General features: G+C 36.8%; 1 long non-coding RNA gene across 1 annotated transcript; it reads left to right on the top strand.

The window, feature by feature from the left end:
• The first annotated feature begins 4417 nt into the window (after window positions 1–4417).
• On the top strand, window positions 4418–16103 carry LOC106018199 (uncharacterized). The gene is made up of 3 exons (XR_001192142.5): window positions 4418–4555; window positions 10106–10187; window positions 10541–16103. It is a non-coding gene; the product is annotated as an uncharacterized lncRNA (long non-coding RNA).
• The last annotated feature ends 3609 nt before the right edge of the window (window positions 16104–19712 follow it).

Below are 19712 nucleotides of genomic sequence, written 5' to 3'. Positions count from 1 at the left end.
TTCCAAAACAAATTAAAAATATGGAATAGATAAGCTTATCCTTCCATATTATTTCAGTGATAAAACAGGTGTTCTTAAATCACATTGGAAACACATGTGCATGGTCTATGCCCTTACAGATTTATAGAGGGAACAATTTCTAAAAGGATATCCTGAACTACAAAAACAGCAACAACCAAAAAAAAAAAAAAAAAAAAAAAAGAGAGAGAAAATCTTCAGACTGGTTTTCTGTATCAGTCCTTTTCAGTAGCAAAATCCAGGGCTGTTCAGCTTGTATCCCAGGCAGAACCTGTGAACTGATACTCAGCAAAACTTATAAACCCTTTTCGGTTTCAGAGGAAGAGAAGGACTGCACAAGGTGCAGGCCTGGAGCAGTGTATTGTAATGAGAGGTAACATGGGCAGTGCATACATTTGGGGGATAAACGTGGCCTAGTTTATACAACTATATGGTTTGAGTTTGAGTCAGCTTCACAGCTGACTTGAGGCTGGGGAATTCATTACCTACTAAGAGGGGCAGATAGGAAGCAGAGAATAATTCTTGGTAAATTCAATAGGAAGGATATAACTCTGTAGAAACTGTGTGGTAGAAAGAAGAGAGGTTGAGCAGAAATAAAAGTTTGTCTTATTTTATTTTGCTTTCCCTTAGCTCCTTTTCTAATTGTTGCCACAGGATTTCCCCACTAATTTCCTCTTCCCTCATGTGTCAGTAGTGCAGCTCTGTCTGGTTATCATGCCTTTGTGAATGAATGAAGGGAGAATTGAGAACATTACTTATCTTTATGGGCTGTTTGGATCTGAAACCTCTGATCTCTGTGATCCCATTTCCTTTTTTGCAATGGGCCTCTGAGAGGAGAAAGCAAGAGCTCTTGGTGGAGCAAACTAATCTCTGGGTTTCTCTCCATGACCTCTTCTGCAGTGACACCACAGCTCTTGCTCAGGGAAGAATGCTGGATGCAAATGTACGATCCTTCTCTGCTGCTTGTGCTCTGGGTAGCCTTTTTGCCCCCTTGGCAAAGACACTTTCTCTTCTTGGACTGGATAATTTAGGGAGGAAGACACAAGGATAGAAACTTTGGAAACTACTTGTGACAAAGGATAATAGTAGCTAGGGATGCTTTTCTCTTGTCCAGTTCACAGGACAGTGTGGACACATGGGTGAGAAGCAAGCCCAGCAGCCCCAGTCTCAGGCACCAGGGCCAGGCCAGTGCCTGTGGCAGCCAGGGAAGGAATAGCTGTCTGCTGTTCCTGAGAAGCCAAAAAAGGTGCCCCAAACACCTGATCAACTGTGAAACATTTAACTGTTAAACTCCATGAGAACATAAATAAAAGTGATATTACCTACTTATTTAATTGAAGTCAAAAATTTCTTTTTTTTTGTATTTTGGAGTGAGAGGTGTATATATCACAGGTGTGATATCATGTGCTATGTGAGAGGTGTTTATATCGCAACTAGAAATCCAGCTCTCCCAGACTTACAGGAGTTGAGTTTGCCTAAATGTGCTTTAGGCCACTGAAGAAATATCTATAAATGTTTGTGACTTACTCAATTATTCATGTCTCTTAGACAGTAGAATTAGGGATACAATACAAGCACTCTTGTAGCCTTAGAGAAATTTCTACTGTTTCTACAGCAGCTCCTTTAAAAATGATCTTACAGAAGGATGGAAACTTCTTTACTAAGGAGCTGTGCAACTTATTCTGTGTAAATTCTTCTTCTGAAGTGCTAAATATGCTCACATTGTAATAATGTTTTTATTCTGAGAAATATGGATCCTTAGCTGAGGAAAATCTTTTATGAGATATGGATGGATGAACAGTTTAATTGTTTTTCCTCAATTGTTGCAATTCAGCTTGGCACTGAAACTTGTATAGACAGTTGTAGATGTATAATATAATAGACTGAGCAGTGAAGTGAGATGGCTGAAGAGCAAGCACATATCTCCCTTTGCTCCAGGATGACAGTGACCTCTGGCAGAAATGTGAGGTAGGCGCATTTAATCACTTCATCAAGAAGTGCCAAAGTTCATCTGTTAGTGCCTGAAGGCTTGTCTTCAGTTTAGGTATCATATGTCACACAATTTACAAACACACACACACAAAAAAAAAAACATAACAACAACAACAAAAAAACAACAACAACAACAACAAAAAAACAGACAGACTCTGTCTTGAAGAGATTATAATTTTAAATAGATGAGACAGAAAGCAAAGAGAAGAAATATTACCTATGAGCACAATGATAGCAATTTCATTTTAGTGTTTTGCTGGGTATGGGGGAATGAAGAGATTGAGAGATGTGTAGGAGGGATTGGAGCAAGCAATCAACCAGCATGGGAGAGATAATATATCTCAAAACCTGTACAAAACACTGATGAAAACATTGTTATCCAAATGTCTGCTTTGGCTGCTCCAGCTTGAATCTCTGTCTGGCTTCACTGTGAGATTACTGAACATAATCCACTGAAGAGTATGAAGGAAAATCTGAATTTTAAAATATTTCCTGATAAGTCTTTTGCAAACTCCACTCAAACCCCTATTGCTTCCTTGGTGTATATTTTAAGCTGTGTCTGCCGAGGAGAGCCAGACCATGTGTTACTGAAATGGTTAAATACAGTAAGGTTTTATAATAGCAGTTAAAGCACTCATCATTTATTTAGGAGACCTAAAGAGAGTTCCTAGTTCTGCTGTAAACCCTGTTTGTGAACTTTAAGAAAACATTTCCCATGAACTCATTATAGATAGGAATACTGACTTTTTGAAAGCACCTTGGAATAAGAGAAATAAAATGCCAGAAAGGAGGTAAATGCTGTTAGTAATTTAAAACATGAATGAGTGATGGAAAGGGTGATTCATCAGCTGCTGAACTGTTGGGTGCATCCCCACTAGATGCTCCAACTATAGCTATACTTTTGGCAGGAGCATTTTTTAACCCAAGTTACATATGTCCATGGGGACATGTGTAAGTCAGGGTGGTAACCATTGTAATTTGAGAGCAGCCAGGGCCTAATCTCCCAAAAGCTCTCATCAGTTCCTCTTGTGATGGACCTAGAAAAGGCTTATGTAGCTAACTACTCTGTCTGACATAAACTCTGTCACATCATGAGAAATCAAAACACAACATACTAAGGCAGACATCAAGTCCACTCTGTGATCACTTGCCTTTTGGGATGTGAACATTTATTGAGGTATACATTTTCTCCTTCTTGAAGCCAAAGGAGCTAAATATTTACTTCAAGCAGTGACGTGTGCTTTCAGAGGCACAGATCTCAGTTTGTATGTTTAGACCTGCAGTTTGTGAGCATGTAGGAAGATGTTCTAGATAGAAAGAAATCTGTGAAAGAAATCAGATTCTGTGTCCTTTTTTTATCAGTTACAGCAGAAATAATAATAATAATAAATAATAATAATAATAATAATAAAAAAAAGAGTAAACCGTTAGCTGTATAAATATAGGTTGCAATCACTACATGATGGCAGTATATATTATAGGTCGCTCTGTTCGGATATCTTAAAGTATCTTCATGTTTCAGTAAGTCCTCTTACAGAGAACATGGACCTGCCACAGTAAGAGGTGTAACACGCTCCAAAATGGACCTTGAGAGATTGCTGGGTCCATCTCTAACTTTAGACTGACCAGCCCAGCTCTTCCTGACTCACTTTCCTTTTAGGCAAAATGGAGTTCATGCTTATCATTAGCAGCATGTTGATGAATGTGTTACTAAAAGCTGTGAGGCTTTGGTGAAGGCTGGGGGTGCCTATGCCATGGAGAAACAGCCCAGCCTTACTTGCAGTCTGCCTTTTCTGTATGAAATGCATTGAGATCTGGGGCTGGAAAAGGTAGCACCTTCATGCAGTAGAGTCCTTAAGTTAGTTTGGTGTCACAGCTGTGCAGAAAAAGCATTGACAAAAAACTTAGTAAAGCAAGTACATAATACTAAAAAATCATGTCTGATGTGTTTGTGTTGTATTGCTTATATTGCCTGTATTTGTTTCCCTAACAAGTAAGGAAGTTGTACACAAGCACAGAAAAAGAGCAGCTTTTTTTTGTTGTTGTTGTCCTCTCTCCCTCCCCCCACCCCCCACCCCTCAGCCTTTCTAAGGTACAGTGTCAGGCTTTTTTTCTCTCCACCAAAAGAACCATGTGGTAAAGTGCTTGCTTTAGAGACACTGGCCTTTTCTTCTTGTGGAAAAAAGGAGCTCCTGTTTTATGGTGGCCTGGAGGCTGAAGAGCCTCCTGCTGCCAGGGCTGCTGCTCTAATGGTTTCAGCAATCAGCCTGGCTCCGGCAGCGAGGCAGAGTGGTCAGCCCTCTGCTTACCCTCTGTTTACTCTGTAACCTGGAGCAGCTCCGCTCCCGCTCTCCCACCCACCCCTGACGTGAATAACCCAGAGCACGGTATCAGCACAAAAAATCACTAGAAAGAACCGGTCATTGGCCTTCCCAAAGCGATGTGCTGAATTTCTCTCTTGAAGAATGAGCCTGCACTTTGCTTTCGCTTCCAGCGGCTGGGGAAATGTCAAGGCACGATGAGTCACGCTGCAGATCGGATCTGAGTGAGAGCTTTTTTCACTTGTTGTTCTAGGCTGTAGGAACAAGTTAGAGCTGATCCCAATACTTCATCAAACAGAACTTTTAACATTTCAGCAGATTTTGAAGAATGAATTTCTGCCATCTGGAATATCACAGAAACTGTTAATAAAACCGGGTTGTTTGTTTTCTTAATAATCCATAGCAAAAACTTACAAACAAAACTCCCATGATTCAGATCAAGATTTCTGGCTACTTTGGTTAGTTATATGTATCTTCTTAACCTTCATTTTTGTATTAAAGCACATGAAAAGATATGAAAAAGGTGAGCCTTGGAAGCCATCTTAGAAAGCCAGTGCCAGGTAGACCTTAAGGAACTGTGTATGAGTTGTCACCAGTGACTGCTGCTCTGCTACGATGTCCATTAAGCTTATAGGAAAGAGTACTGTTGGCAGACTGTCATGTCTCAGCAGTAGAGCATTGAACTAAGCTGCCTCTAAATCTGTCATGATTGCTCTCATGCCAGACGCTGCTGAAAGATAGTTTTGCATTAGGGCTGAATGAGTGAATAAACATTGATGGCCTAACTCTTGTTTACTCTTCTGTAACCAAGAATCTGATATTCACCATCTGATTTGTGTCAGGAGTTTGCACATGGATTTATATAGGGCTATTTTACTTCTTCATAAACCAGGTAAAACTGTGGAAAGCCATGGCTGTTTTGCTTACAGGTCCTAGCCCCCATGATCATATTCGGAAACCAACACGTAGGAATCACAAAGATGGGATTTGCAAAGAGATTTTAACACTTGCTTTCAATTTCTGTCCAGGTACTCTTGCTTAATATAGCATGAGCAGTTTTGGAAATCTCACTGGCTGCCCAGTACTGGCAGCTGTTTCTGAAATGTATAGTGTGTTCTGTCCTTAGTCTTGACAATTTTCTTCTGTGAGTTGACTGAAAGTTATTCTATGTCTATCACTTCTTAAGATGGGAAGTACCATGCTGGCAGACCTCAACTGCTCTACTGTGAGGAGTGGGAAATGTTTTTAAGGATCTGTATGTGTTATTTTTTGTATATACTGAAGACATTTTTATTTGGAAGGCCTCCTCAGAAATAAAATATAATTTAATTCCCACTTCATGCTTCCGTGTAGTACTTGAAGATTAATGATTGGTCATTTACATAGTATGGACAGGATCCATTTATTCAGGTTGGTTTTTTAGCTGTTTTCTAACTTCAGAAGCATATGTATTGGCAACTAGAAAATGTTCTGAGAATGTATCAGGAAGAGGTTAAACACTAAAAACAATACCAATCATGAAAAATTATCAGCAGTGTAAAACATTTTATTTCTGTCTGTAGCACTAAACTCAGGCCCAAACAATCATACTGAAGAAAGTATTTTAACAAAATATTTTGTCTAGTTACAATAGTAAGACTTTTGTTTGTTTTGTTTTGTTTTGTTTGTAATTTTAAATGCCAGCATAGTCTAAATCACAACAATGCAGGCACTTATGCATGCTGCTACCTAACTGTGTTAGGATTGGTAAAATGGTTTAAAATTCTAATAACCATATGAAGATGCTCCAAGTTCACTGATAGAGTTTTCCCCTCCAGTACAATATACCATTTATCTATCTTTCACTACCCTTTTCATTTCTTTTTCAGCAAAATTATTCATAGTTTTGGAAAAACTAAATGTGCCATTTTTACTTGCCATATTTTCATTTTGATCCTTCTCTTTCCCTCTACCCTCAATGCCAATATGATAAAGATGGGACAAAAATCCAGACCTGAGAATGACCTCACACAGTTCAGGTGCACACCTGAAACTTTAGATCTAGAAGGGTTTTTCTTCTTTACACCATATATGTATTTATATGAAGGGATTTGTATTTTTAAATTAACTTTTTTTTTCAAGATTTTTTTTTCCTGTGAGTTTCCCCTCCAACATAAGCTGTTTTTCAACTAGCTTGTCATATGTTTATGTCTTATAGAATTGAGACAGTGAGCAGAAAACATTTTTTATCCCCACTCTCTAAAAGGGAAAAATAAACTAGCAGGTTTTTGTGCAAATTAAATGACTCTTTTCTCCAGTGTTTCTCATTTGGACACTTATTATTCAGGTATGATTGTATATATTTCCCTGCTTTCTTGTATACTGGATTCTGCTGTTGGCAACTGGTCTGAATTTCTGTTCTGCTGCTTCTGTGCATTAATGCTTGTGCCTCTGTTATGCAATGGAAGTCTGGACATTGGTTGGTTTAATGCCCTGTAAACCTGAAGGAATAGACTGGAATTTGTTGCCTTAGGTTAATCCCTATGAGTTTCACCTTCTTTTTGGGGTAATATGCATTGCACTGTGTGAAATACATGTCTGATTCAGTAGTGGTTACATTAGCAACAGTGAAATCCTACTTGGGGACAAGGCTAAGGATCTAATGCCCTTGTAGCTCCAGATATTTTCTGTTGGTAATTGTGCATATGCTTTCTGCCTGCTGTTTTGATCCTGCTGTTGCTATTGTTTGCTGGAGACTCATGCTGCTCTGTCCTGCCTCCATGCCCAGCCTAAATTCCATTGTACCCACCCCACAGGCCTTTTGTGTAATGCCAAGCTAGCAAAAATCCTGGCATCTGATTCTTTTGTTGCCTGGGGGAGGTATGTGGGAAAGGCAGCTCACCACAATCACAACTGAGACTTGGCACACACAGCACAACAGTTTCCACTAGAATTCTCTCAGGCTGAAAGATGATTTTGCTTCAGGTGCACACGCATCCACTTTCTGTGTTTGCAATTGAGTTTTATTTGCCAGAACAGCAAAGGAATGCAGCTGTTGGGATTTTATACTGTGCTTTTCACACTCCAAGTGGCATGTCATACTAATGTATTATTTGTATTACAGTAGTCCCTCAAGCCCTCCCCAACATCTGAATCCCATTGTTCTCACAGTATAAAAAGACATAGTCAGAAGCAGACCCCAGCACACAGAAGATTTCAGCAATTTACACTGACTAAAGGAGGATTTAGGAGGATCTTAATGTCCAAGTCTCTGAGAATGACTGAGACCACCCCATTTTCAAGCACCATGCTACTCCTGAAAAGACCAAGGCCAAACAGAAGTCTCAAAGAGTCATCTAAAACAAACAGAAAACACCCGTTCACTAATCCAAGACTCCTCCACGGGCTCAGAAGTTCCCTGAATAGAGCGACAGAAGAAACACAGAAATGGCTTTTCATTTACTCAGAAATAGGAACTTTAAGTAGTCCCCAATGTTAATGACAGTTCAACCATAGCCTGCTGCAGCAGAAGGTACAGATTCAAATGGTACTCATCTCCTCACTCTGGAGGAGGGCTTTGAACCCACAGAGTGCATCTCCTGGGATAATCCCCATCCAAGCTCTGAGGATTGTAACTGGTACAACTCTCCAAGGCAGCCAGGGACACAATTGTTGTGAGGACAGGTGCTCTAGAGCAGTTGCATGTGAGGAGAGGTAGGGTTTGCTTCCTATTCTGGTGTCTGTCATTACATTTGACATGAGGTAAACATTGACAAAATCAAAAATAAGCTATAGAGAAAAGTCTGCACCTTTGGTTACACCCCTCTGAACTAAGAGGGGTGTCTGGCTGGGGGATGGCAGAAAGCTGTAAATAGAACAGACTGATGAGAATTGGTATATCTTGAGATGAGAGCTGCTTTCAGAGCAAAGCAAAACAGTTCTTCAGGTCCCTACTCTATGTCTGAGATAGACAAGCATTCAGACCCTATGCAGAAATAAGAACAAAAGATCTGTGCAGCTCTTTTAGTAGGGAACAGGAAAGGAAAAAACATTGTTGATTCTGCTTGCAATCACATGTGCTATGAATCAGTACTGATCCTTGATGAAGAGGTTTCCTCAAGCTGCTTGCTATCACTTCTCCTCCCAAAAAAGTTGCAGTCCTTTCTGGGCTGCTGGCATAGCTGTCAGTGCAATCGTGCCCAAAGCTGATTCAAAATAAGGTGGGCTGGCAAAAAGCTTCTTCTCAAGCAACGCAGTTGACTTTTGCTGAAACAGGTTGGGGGATGCTGTCATGAGAAGCAGTGACAGCAGATCAAAAAGGACAGTAGTTTCTGGCACACTCAATGACTAAATTTCAAATGTCTTCACTATGAATGTTTTGTGTTACTCTCCTCATAACTATTAATATCAGTGACATTTTTTCTGTGTGATGGTTTCTCTTCCTGACTTACACAAAAGAAAGCAGGCCACACAGGATGACTTCAGTCTGAGATTTTGCTAGTCTGTAGTCTTCTTTGCCTTCCTTCTGTTTTTTCCCCCCAGTTGTAATTTTTCATTTTTAGAAGCCAGTTAAAGGCTGATGACTCCTTTTAAGAGAACAGGTAGTAAATAAATAAGACTTCTCAGAAACATGGGCTGGGTCTTTCAGATTCCAGATGTTGTGCTGGTTGTCTCGGTTCCTGACTTTCTGACCCATACCTCTGTTAGCAAATCTCTGTGTGGCTCTGAGTCTTTGGCAGAGTTAGCAGGGACTGGCTCTTCCGTTTTTCACTTAGGGTATTGTCATGCCGTTGTCAAACAGAGAAATGGAGTCCTGTTTCCATCTTTGATTTAGGGAGATTAACAACACAGCCCTTTTCAGAGTGCGTTTTCTTTCACATCTGTGGATTTTAAGAGCCTTGAAAGAGCTGCCTGTTTTGGCCAATGTGAAACCAAGGCTGTCACATTGCTGAAAGGCAAAAATGGGTTCCCTTGACTCTGGAATAGCAATTCTGCTTTGTTTTTGTTTGTTTGTTTGTTTGTTTGTCTGTTTGTTTGTTTTTTATGTTATGTTATGTTATGTTTTGTATATGCTTCTCTGAGCTCAATATTTACTGTCAAACTATTTTGTCCATTTAGTCTTGATAGGGGAAGGACTGTAACTTGGAGCCTGCTGACAAGATCTGCAGCTCAGGAACATTCTGTTGGCATAAGCGATACTCGAATTTTGCCAAAATGAAATGCAAGAAGGAGACTCTATCTGAGATAGGTCACACACTGTGTTTTGGATTTGATTCCCTCCATCTGTTTGCCATAACTATCCATTCTTGGTCCAGGAAAAAGCTTTTCTGGAGCATGTCATCTTTCTCTGCTCTCCTAGTCAAATGCTTGGATTCACCCTGCAGTGTCTGCACTGTTCATCGGTCAGCTCAGCAGCATTTGCTAAGGCTGGGTGATGAGGTCACTCAGCAGAAAGGGCAGTAACATATTCCAAAACAAATCAAAGACGTATAAAATGTTCACATTCGTCTGCCTATGTTGAGACTTGCGCATGTTGTGTTATGAGGTATTGTTTTTTTGCGTAGCTGAAAGATCTTAATTTTAGGGAAAGGAAGATTGCATAACATCTTTAACCTTCAATGCCAATGGCCTATTTGGGCTCTAGATGGGCCCCTTCTGTCCTCAACCCTCTCCCCTCCCCCTCCTCCCCCTTTCCCCAGCTACATGTATTTCTTCTTTTGGCCTTTCATGTGTACATGTAGTTACTGATATCATTGTATCACTGTTTTTTTTGTTTGTTTGTTTGTTTTTTTCAGGTACCTTCTTGTGCTCTTCTTACTGACTGTGCAGTGGTGAGATTACAGAACTCAATATGGATATGACGAGACTGAAAACAAGGTTTGTATAAACAAAGAAAAACAAAATCATCCAAGTGATAAATTAAGAGGAGTTTGAAGGAATAGTTTAGAGTCTTGTCTGCAAGAGAGCTCAGCTAGATAAAGGGCTTTTTCGTCTCTTTCATTGTGACTTAAATTCAAGTAGTTCAATAACATTCAAATACTTCAATAAAATCTGAAAAGGTAAAATATGTGGAAGCCTGTTTTCTTGCTATAAGATACCTTTTGATTAGCACTTCTTAGCAAATTATAGTAGAACCACACCCTTGATTAAAAAGCCTAGGAACAGTTATAAAAAATAATAATAATAAAAAAAATCTAGATCTCACTCATGTAATTTTGTGTCAATTTCAGATGTGGGTCTTCTCCAGGAAGTGAAGGTCTACAAGTGATCTAGGTTTTTTACCCTTCCTGAAGATGCAAAATACACTGAAGAATACATACTGATCCTTAAACTCTAAGACAACCTGCTCCTTGGCAGAATCCGAAGGAAGAGAGTCATAGGGACTGTTTATTTTTGTTTTATTCTAAGACATAGTAATTACTTGGCTTCCTTTTATAAAACACCTGCATACATTGTGCTGCATTACTGATCCAAAACTTGGCTTTTTAATGTGGTTGCTCTTGCCTGCTTATATTTCCATTTCTCTGGGCATGTGTATACGTTATTATACTTTTTTCTCTATTTAATGTTTTTCCACTGGTTTCTCTGTTTTTACTTTTCCAGAGCTGAATAACCAAAGTTTATATAGTCTAGAAGAATAGACTTCTAAGTTAGAACTTATTTCATAATACTTTGCTGTCTTATATTTCTCTTTTTTTTTTTTTTTTTTTTTCTCCACATTTGGTAATGTCTCAAAGTCCATGTGCCAAACATTGTATAAATAGGAGTAGTCATGATGGTGCCCTAAACAGCTTACAGTTTAATTAAAGACAGGAAAACAAGAACTAATTGTAAAACAATAGGAAAGAGACTGAGGGCAATTGTAAAAATGTCATGTATTTAAATAAGCTCAATGTGAACAGTTTGTGCACAGCTCCAAATCAGAAGTCTAATGGCTTTGACACATGCTTTCCATGAAATCATGTGGTACCCTAATATTTTCTCTGTCTTCTGTCCTTCTCTTTGCCACTCATGGTGAAGCTGTTCATCTGTACTGTGCTCTGTCCCTCCTGTGTTCTCCTACCACTCTGCTACCTGGAAGTGTTGGGATCCACATGGTACTACCATCCAGATAGTATGGTGACATAGAGGAGCTGTACCACCTGCAGTCAGAAGAGAATCTCCTGAGGTGTTCACCCCTCCTCAGGTCTGTTCTTTGGAGCAAAAAGTATTCTTAGCTTATATATTCCGAGCTGTTCCCATCTGTATTATCTCTTTTGTGTGAGTAGCCTTACTGTGAGAGCCTCATAACCTTTCATGTAACGATTATGCTTTGAGGGACATGACTGTTGTCATATATCCTCTGCAGGTGAGTAAGCAAAAGTCTTCATGCTGAAGATGCCCTAGCATGTCTTCCATGCGGTACATTCTACAGCACTGCAAAGGCATGGCAGTCTTCCAAAAAATTAGCACTCCTCTTTGCTCAGCTGCTGTCCTTGGAGGTGCTGCAGGGATCTCCGCTCTCATCTCCTTGGAAGAGATATCAAAAATTCCCAGGCTGAACATCTTCTAATACCCTACTACCAGTCTTAATCTGGCCAGATAGGACTAAAAACAGAAGGTGTCACTATTTCACAAAGAGATTAGTGCCTACATGAGGGGCACAGAGAGTTGCAGGAGAGAAGAAGGCAAGACAGAAGCAATACTATTTTGAGGAGGAAAAGAATTTGAAAGGCTATGTGAGGCAGTTTGTTGGTGGTGCCAATTCCTAAGGCAGTGTTTGCCTCTGCTCACACTGATCTTCATAAAGGTCCATTTCACAGCAACCTTCCAGGCGAGGAAGTCCCCTCCCATCCATAAATGATGCTCCAGCCAAGGGTCACCGGAGAGTGATGCTTGGTGCCTGCACTGCCTTCACTGGAATGAGCACGTTAGCCTACCCTAGGACAAGAACAATAGAGGCATCCAGGCTGGGATGGATGCCTGCAGGGTGGTGATCAGGCTAATATGGAGCACTGTGCTGGGCTTTGCCTCTCCATTATCTCTTGAAAGGATGCTCTGCACTGAAGCTAGGGAAAGAAAGATGAAAGCCTTGACAAATGATTATTTTTTTTTAAATGTTCCCATTTAAAGACAGACCTTTATATCTCAGCAGCAATTTTCCTTCCAAGGAAATTTATATTTGATTGCTTCTCTGACCTCTTTTTTTAATTAGTTTCAGATACTTATTGTGTCTTTAGTGGTTCTTTGCCTGAGGTGGAGATGGTATTTGTTTTTCTAAATTGCATTGATACTGATTTCAAATGTGGCATATTTTCCATTGTCATGTGGTACTTTCCCTCTAAAGATCCATTCGTTCTTTCTCAACCAAAACAAATTTATGCATTTTGATATATACAAAAAAATAGCTATATATAAATATGATATTTTATATGAAGAATATTTCTCCTCTGAGCAATTTCTCAGATTTTAATAGAGAAAATAAATTAGTTTTGTCCTTTGAAATGTCTTCCTCCTTACCATTTTAAGAGTTGACTAAATTCAATAGGGTTTATTTCAATAACTGGAAGATATATACAGGCCATTGCATAAATCCTCTTGCTTTCATTTTAATCAAAATGTTTTTATTTCTCTCATCTGCTTAATGAACATGTATGACTCTTCTAGCATATTGTTCCATTGTTCCTCTTCCTCGTGTGCAAAGAGGACATCCATCAATTAAGTCTTACAGGCCAACCTACTGAATTTAAAGGTTTCCCTAGTTCTTTGTGAAAACCAATTACCTAAAATTTCTGACTAAAATAGTTTAAAATGTCTTTTTAGGGTGTTCTATTTTAAAGTAAAAGTTTTTTAAACTATTTATTTGCAGAAGTGGTGCTTATAACTGATACAAGGAATTAGAAAAAAATAATAATTTGATTATCATAAAACAAGAGTTGCCTATACATATAGGTCATGACGTAAAATCACATGATTGTGCTGCAGCTGCTGGAATTCCATAAAAAAGCATGTCTTCAGTGAGTATTTTCCTATCACTTTTATCAAAGGACCTAACAACAAAGATTTTGTAGAGGTTTCTCAGTATATCATGGCTGATTTTACTTTTTGTTTTGGCTAACAAAAAAAAAAAAAAAAAGTGTGGCTCTGTTGTTTTGTTGTTGTGTTTGTTTGTTTTTGTTTTCCACACACTGAGCATTAAATGATTTTTTTTTTTTTTTAATTTGCACACTCAGCATGTACAAAAGGGTGTAGCTTTGTTGAATTCTACAGGGGACTCTGATGAATACCATGTCCTAGTCAACATTATATGGAGTTTGACTCTATATGCACACACATTTTTGGTTATCAAAGGAAGCTTCACCTTGATTTAAAATAGACCCAGGCTAATGTGCCTGAGGGATAAGTTGCAGCGCAGAAGCAATAAACACATGAAAATACTGTGAAATTTTAAAATCTTTATTATAACTGAATTAAATGATTTATTAATAGTAAATGTTTTGAGAGTTTAAAAGTTGACTGGGTTGTTCTGTGCAAGTGTCAGAGGTGTCTATAGTGTCATTATAGTGTAAACTCTAAAAGTTAACTCTAGTGTTAACTCCAAAGTGACATAAGAAGGGAGATTTCTGACAGCATTGGAGCAATGGAAATGTCCAGGTTTTTGGTCTGGTTTTACACAAACAGAAGCTGTCTTATGTTCAGTGGAAACTTTGTTCTTGAACTGTATAAAGTGCTTGCACTTGTCATGAACCGTGTAAATATAATTCAAACTAAAGTAAAGCTTATGACAGCTGAAGTTGGCAATATGTTGCTTTGCATAAGTGAACCATCATGTCTTCTATTTCTTTTATACCCATTGTATAAAATAATTCACAACACTCATATAACATGAGGCAAAACCCTAAGGTGCTGGAAACAGGAAACATAACTGCACTTATTTTTTGACTTTCATCCTTCTGAAACAATACTTTCAGTCATGCTTAGTATCTTGTTTAAAAACTTGAAACTGTTTACTTATGGTTCTCATTAGTAATAACTTTTAAGTAGGACCTAATACAAAGGAAAATTCCTTCTAGTGGCAAAACTATTAGAATTATTCCAAATGTATATTGCTGGAAATCATTTGGCCATAACAGAGTAATAGCATTACAGAGACCAGAATTTGGCTGTCTTTGGATTTATTTTAATGCAAAATTTCTGCAGCAGAGCTGTAGTTTTTATGTATTTTTGATTACATCATGTTTTGCTCTCCACAAGCCAGCCTGTGCTCCTTTGCAATTTTGGTGAGTTTTGTCACTGAAATTACTCGGGTTTTGTTTGTTTGTTTGAGTACTTTGACAATTTTATGGATCTCAATTGTTTTGTTCTTTATTACATTTTATAACACTGTTCCATAGGAGTACATCATTAAATGTTCTGTTGACAATGGAACCAATGAAAAATATGAAGCAGAGCTATCAGATACAATAATCGTCTGTCCCCAAACCTTCTTCTACAACACTGTTATTTTTTTAATTTTTTTTTTTTTTTGACTGTAGTTATCTTCATCGAATCATAAAACGGTTTGGGTTGGAGGAGACCATAAAGATCATCTATGTCAACCCCCCCTGTCATGAAAAGGGGTGCTATCCACTAGATCAGGTTGTCCAGGCTGGCCTTGAATACCTCCAGGGATGGGGCATCCACAACTTCTCTGGGCAACCTGTTCTAGTGCCTCACCACCCACATAGCCCAAGAGATTATTTATTTTGGAAAGCTATACTGAAAAACTTTTTTATATTTGCATACATTAAGAACATTTTCTATAAGTAGTAATGCATGGTCTTTAATGATATTTTGAAGTACTTTTTGAATTAAAGCACTAAATTGTTATTATTTTTCGTCAGGAATAAAGAAATTAGATTATTTATATTAGATTATATTAGATTACTCTCACTATTAATATGAGTTATGTAAAACTGAAGATCTGTGTCTGACTCATAGAAGTAATGTTGTATATTCTGAAAGGACATAGAGATATAAAATGTAAAACCAAGACTATATATGAAAGCTGTCACAAAGAACATAGATACCAATTAAATGTTTGTGTAAATAAATTAAACTGGAAATCACATAAATATCATACTTATTGAGTATGAAAATCAATTGTTGTGAAAATATTCAAGAAATAGAATCTGAGCTAAAATTCTCAAAAACTTTGCTCTGATATTTGTATGAAAAAATATTAATTTTGCAGTTGCCTGATTATTTATTTTTATTTCTAATGTCATTGAGATGAACTCAAGTGTACTTACTGCTCTTTGTTTGATATTTGGGGTTCATGACAGCTCTCAACCTGCTGCTGTCAGAACTGCGGGGAAGAGGCCTGAATCATTTGCTGTGAAAAGTGACACCTGATGTGACATGCATGGGTTGAAACAGTAGAAAGGATCTGCTTTATGCTTAGTGTACCTACAGATTTTTGGCTTTTTAAAAATACTTTAAGTGTAAAATTGCCACTTTAGTCCCCATTTTAACAATGCACCATTATGTATCTAAATAATGTCTCATTTGGGTAATTAGGGTCGAAATCCAGATAGAGAATTCTGGTGTAATAATTAGTCTCAATTGTTTCTGGTGATGAAAAGATGGATGGCGAGAGAGTACAATCCAAGTAAGAATATTTGCTTAAAGCAGTCAAGAAGTTGAGCAATTACCAAACATTGTAAACAATTAAACTGAAATAAGCTCATCCTTTCTGACTGATAGAGAAAAAGTAACTCCCTGACATAGAAAAAATCGTTTTCCTAAAATACTTTTATCATGGCTTTTACATTTCATAAAAATACATAAAAATAAAATAAAAACAAACTAAATATTTCATTTGTTTGCAAGTCTGATTTATTATTATTATTATTAATATCAGCTAAATGGGAACCAGTTCACTTCATATTACACTTGTACAACTCATAGCTTGACGCACCAAGTCAGACTTCTACAGACTTAAAGAAACCAGGACGGCAACAATAACCTAATTTCTCTTTCAAGATAAAATTCAATTTATTTAACGCATTCAAAATATAGTTTGCCTTGCCCATTTTTAGAAGACAAATACATAATTTCATAGGATGAATTATTAGTCAATTCAAACCATAAATCCCAGATAACTCAAGGACAAACTTCAACAGAGATGTTTCTAGGACTAAATACAAGTTTACAGAAACTTGGCCTACACATTGTAATCATATACGTCAATAAACAAGAAGAATCCAAAGAAATAGGATTAAAATATTACTGGGGTAATAGTGAGGTAACCACCTAAGCTCTACTATGAGGAGCTCATATGGATTACATTTGTTATCAGCTTTGCAATGCAAATCAGTCATATTAATATTATTAAGCCTTCTGTATAAGAACTTTAATTCCAACATTTAAAAGTGCATCCTACTTTACTGTGTAATACCTCAAATGTCCTGGAGGGTCTGTGATATTGCAAATCCAAATGCAGCAGAAAGAGTTATGCTATTTTGCATATCTTTTAAGTTAGTGTTGTCTCCTGGCAAGTTTGTTTTTAGCTCAGAGATACGTGTATTTTTTATTTTCAAAATAAACTTAATAAAATATGCAGATAAGAGAAAACATTCATTTGGTAATATCAGCTGTAATTAAAATTATTTTCTTAAGAAGCAGCAATTGAGTCATGCGACATTTTATTGAAAACATCTTTTACATTCAGCTTAATTGTGGGTACTTTTCACACAATTTTGAGATTGCCTGATTACACAATTATATACTTAATATCAAACTACTTGTATATAAAAAGTATTTTGTAAATGTATATAAAAAGTATTTTGTAATACCTAGAAATAAATTAAGATTTGGTGGCTGATGTCAAATCCATGAAAGCTAAGGAACTGATTTTGATTAGCTTCTGATTAGCCTTTGGATTGAAATCTTAATAACTAGGAAAAAATATATATATATAATATATTATTGAGAAGTTTCTCAAGGACTTCAAATTTAAAATTTTATTGCTAAAAATAAGAAAATCTAAGACTTATATGAAGAACAATAATTTATTCTATAATTTGTATGTTTTGAAGAGTTATTATTATTACTGTTGTTGTTGTTGTTGTTGTTATTTATTAGCTAGTTATTTGACTTTCCTGGAAATTAAAAATAATAATAATAATAAAACTATTTTCATTATATTTTACACTAGTATCAGAATTATAGAAACTACATAAAAGTCAAAACGGGAGAAAAGGACACCAATATAGACCATAAGTTTATTTTAGAATCAAAAGTAAAAGCAGTAGAAAATTACTTCTCAGAAAAATGTATTTACTCACAAGATACTAAGATACCGATTTTTTACAAAAATTTAGTAAAAAGTTTTTCTGCTATTTCTGCATATTTACACTATGATAACTTCCATTTTCCTCAGTAGTAGCTGATCAATCATTTCACTTGAACAAACCAGAGAACTATGGTGAAGAATTGCTCATCATCAGAAAGAACTTAATTTTAAAATAAATATTAAAAGTGAAAATTAGGTATAATCTTATTTATGTCTTTCCCAGAGCATGGAATAAATAGGAACATGATGACTGACTTTAAAAACATCTCGTGTAGAAATGATATGCTCATTTCTCTTGGCTTTCTATCTCTGAAAGTAACTAACCATCATCTGAACATTTTTTTTCTTTGTCTCTCACTACCAACATTTATTATAGAGATAAAGTAGAGGTCTAGACAGCAAAAAATCTTGGTTTTGTTCCCATTTCAACCACAGACTTTTACTTGACCTTGGACAACTCATTTATCCCATCTTCAAAGGTACAAGGGAAGACTTAATTAATCAATAAAATTAATCACTGTGGTGCCCTTAGATCACTCACATGGAAAGATCACTTTCTGCACTTAACTACAATTAAAGAGCACACTAAGTATTTTTTATTGTTGTTTTGTTTTTTCAAAACAAACAAAAAAAAATACCAGAAGTATGTTGACATAAATAAAAGATTTTAGTTTTTCCTTCTTTTTCTTTCCTCTGCCATCCACATAATGGCTTCCAAAGCACAGCAACTGCGTTGATTTATATAATGTTTTCATTTAAAGATGTTACTAGACGTTTAGGAGAATGACCTTGTCATGGAAATTCTGATTGCACTCTTACATATCGTAGAAAAACAGAAGTTACATTTTTCAAAAAATGTGCCTGTGTCATCTTTTTTTTTTTTTTTTTTTTTTTTCTGTGTGTGCTTTACATAGCTATGTCACTCTGCAAAGTCCAGCTACTGCTCTTAGAATGAAATACTATTCTCAGAATATCACCTCAATTTTTCATTGGCAACTTTCCTCAAGCACATAGCAGCTAAAGTACACCTTTATCTAAACCATACTTGAATCTTATAAAAGCAATATGTTATTATGTAAGACATCTGTGTAGCTCTCTCAGTAATACACCCTTCTAGTGGAAAAATAAAACAAAAAGGTATTTTGAAAGTATCTTGAAGATAAATTTCTATTAAACACAGATCTGTTTTTAAAAAAGATTTTTGGATACTTTTTGGCTTCACTGGGTAATGATGCTAATAGGAAAGGGAAAAAAAAAAAAAAAAAGGAAAGAAAGAAAGAAACAAGGAACATGATGCTAAAATCCACACTGAAATCACTCTGTATCAGCTGATCTGTGGTAAACAGTTGTTATCCCCTGGGATACTATCCTATGTATCCCAGTATTGTATTATGCATTATGAGATTTTCCATGCCTACTTAAGTAAAACACAGTTGTATCTGCTACTGATCAAAGGTATTCACACATTTGTTAAGGGCAAATGTGGTGTATAAAAACTTGCCCACAGATTCCTTAGATCCTATTCTCTTTCTACTATTATTCATTTTATAAATTTGGATTAATCCCTTGGTGGAATTTCATTTCAACTTGTGTAAGTTCTCAGTTCTTGTAGCTGAGAGGAAATTTAATTATTTTTTTTTTTCCCTATTAAGTACCAACTCTGTCTTACTTACATTAAATAACTTCCTAAAAGAGATATTTAGTTAAATGTTTGCCCTGCATTTTGTCAGTAAGGCTTTCTAAACCAAGGACCCCATAACATCAAAATCTCTAAAACTGTATTCCAGACTCATGAATTCTGCAGCTTTTTGTGATTTATTCTGAATAGAATGGGAGGCAAAAATGTGTTTTGTAGCAAACCACAAGCGAAGTGTCATGGAGGGAAAGGGGAGCAGGAACTGAACATGGTATTACTGTTCTCTGGAATTTCTTCTAAAATGCATAACAGTCTTTTGAGTACACTTACCTGACTTCAATGCTTTGTTAAAAGCCTAGTGGTTCATTAGCACAATTGGTTGTGCACTGCCTGTGATCACTGAGATAGCCAGCCTTTTGAGTGGAAAGCCACCACTCATTATTTTGCTATA

Source organism: Anas platyrhynchos, chromosome 1 (genome assembly GCF_047663525.1).
Source record: "Anas platyrhynchos isolate ZD024472 breed Pekin duck chromosome 1, IASCAAS_PekinDuck_T2T, whole genome shotgun sequence".
Lineage (NCBI taxonomy): Eukaryota > Metazoa > Chordata > Aves > Anseriformes > Anatidae > Anas > Anas platyrhynchos.
This window is presented reverse-complemented; position numbering and strand designations above follow the sequence as displayed.